Source organism: Cebus imitator, unplaced genomic scaffold (assembly GCF_001604975.1).
Source record: "Cebus imitator isolate Cc_AM_T3 unplaced genomic scaffold, Cebus_imitator-1.0 Scaffold572, whole genome shotgun sequence".
Classification (NCBI taxonomy): Eukaryota; Metazoa; Chordata; class Mammalia; order Primates; family Cebidae; genus Cebus; species Cebus imitator.
This window is the reverse complement of record NW_016107887.1, coordinates 25,922-28,364: the sequence shown is the minus strand read 5'-3', so window position 1 is coordinate 28,364 and position 2,443 is coordinate 25,922.

Here is a 2,443-nt window from a genome sequence, read left to right as displayed (position 1 = left end):
CACTTTCTTGCATGTTGGGGTAATGCTTGCAATAAAAATATATTGCCTCTCTAATTAGAACAATCAACATAGCTATTTCTTACAAATCAATAGGCAAGCTGTCAACGAAAGACACAATTAACTTTTTTCTTTCCAGCTTAGTTTTATTGCTTGGATCATTTCTTCAGTTTCTACAGAACACTGATTGTGGAAACTGAAAAAGACTACTTCAAAACTTATGGATCAGGCTGAACAGGGGACAGAATTGCTGTTGTAATAACAGAGACCCTTATTTTTTGTGAGACAGAAACTCGGTGTGTCACCCAGGCTGGAGTGCAGTGGTGCGATCTCGGTACACTGCAACCTCCACCACCCAGGTTCCATCGATTTCTGTGGCAGCCTTCCGAGTAGCTGGGATCACAGGTGCATACAACCATGCCAGGCTAATTTTTGTATTTTTAGTAGAGATGGGGCCTCCCATGCTGGCCAGGCTGGTCTCAAACTCCTGATCCCAGGTGATCCACCTGCCTACGATTCGCTTTGACACAAGAAAAGGTAATGATTTCTTTGGCCAGTGGCTTACCAAAAAGAAATAACAGAACAGGAAAAACAATTGACAGGGGAAAACGTCTGCCTACCCACGACAGGGATGACATCTTTAACCTTTATTAATGACACAGCAAGGGCCTCAAAATCAGAACATGGACCTCAGAGTCTTTTTGAGATAGACATCCCATTTTGTATATGGGGCCTCCAGAATTTGCCCTATACAGAAGGTCACCTTATTATGAGATCTTCTTCTGGTTTCAGTAACCTACTCCAACCACAGGATATTGGAAACAGTTTTGGATCTTAATTCTGAAAGACACAATCCCTAAAGTCAAATCCTTAAAGTCGAAAATCTCTCACATCCAAAAATCCTGAAAATCACAGTAACATGATAGTTGCATCATATTAGGTGGAATTATTACCTTGTTAGTGTCTCTATTTGGAAATTCAGTGTGGTTTAAAGAGAAGCAACTGGTGAAAATTTCAGATGAGTGGATTGCTCATGTGATATGACAATGACGAAAACTTCAGTTTAAAAAAGCATCGGTTGCCTACATTAGCATTCCTTCCAACTGATTACATTTCAGGAGCTTTTAATGAATTAAAGCCGCATTTGCCTCAAGAAGCCAGTGAAGTTATGCCCCGGCTAGAAATAATTATGTGCACGGTAGGATGAGAAGACATGCAACAATTTTACACCAGTGTTGTTTCTGATAACGGACTTCTATGCACCCAAAACAACATGGAAGCATGGCTTCTAAGATGGGAAAAGTTAATAGGGAAGGTTTATGTTGTTTATACGGAATCATAAAAAATTTTAAAAGAGCAGTGTCACACGGAAAATGAAGGTAAACATATTCTCTGAGGAAAGCCATGTCCTAAAAGAAAAAAAGCAGTTATTCATTGAAATACAAGATTTCAAAATATAGTAAATACCGGTGAAAGTCAGTCATTTCTTATGGACTGTCTTTGCATAATACCTACAATCTATTCCTGTAATATACTTTGTCTTATGTCAAAGTTTCTTTTCGGTTTTTTTCAAGTTCTCTTTATTTAAGTTTTTCAGCATTATTGGTTTACAATTCACTATGCTATGTATTTCATTTTTGCATCTGTAAGGCTGGTTGCCTCGCCGGGAGGTTGGACACACTCACCTCTGCACCCATCACCAGGCTCTGCACTTGGCACCTATCTTTGCCACATGGCTCCCTTGGAAGGCTCCAGCTGATGCAAGGCTCCTGGCCGGTTCTCCCACCGGAAAACCCGCCCCGTCTCAATCCCGCTCCCCTGGAGTCAGTCAGAGCACCCAGCTGTTGCTCATTCCTCCTACCTATAAAAACCCTATGCCCCAGGAAGATGGCGCGGCTTCTCCGGCCTCTTTCCCTGGGACCAGGGACCCTCGCCCGGGAGCTGAATAAATTGGATTTTCATTTTCTTATATTGGCCTCAGTTCCCTCATTTTAAACTCAGCAATAAACCTTACAGCATCATTTGCAATACTGGAGGTATAAGTTGTGTAGAGACTTTCAAAAGGTTCTAATTCATTGGATAGATTTTTGCAAATTTGACTTCACAAAAGTATATTATCACAACGACTTTGTGTGTAAACACTGTGCCTATTTAAAAGAGCAGTGCCACATAGAAAAATGTCGAAACATCTTCTGTAAATCGAAAGATGTTCCTTTTGCACATGTGCATTTGTGAAAGATAAAATTTCTCAAGATCTTGCATCTTTGAATAGCTATATGTTATGATTGTGAATCATTGTGGTTTTTAACGGAACCCATCAAAAGACTTGGGTTGTGCAGCACAGTATTTCAGAGAACTGCAATTTTAAATCTGGGTGCACACAATTTCTAACAATAGGAGTATGCACTTATATATTTTCCTTTTTAACCAATTTCTTAATGAATAT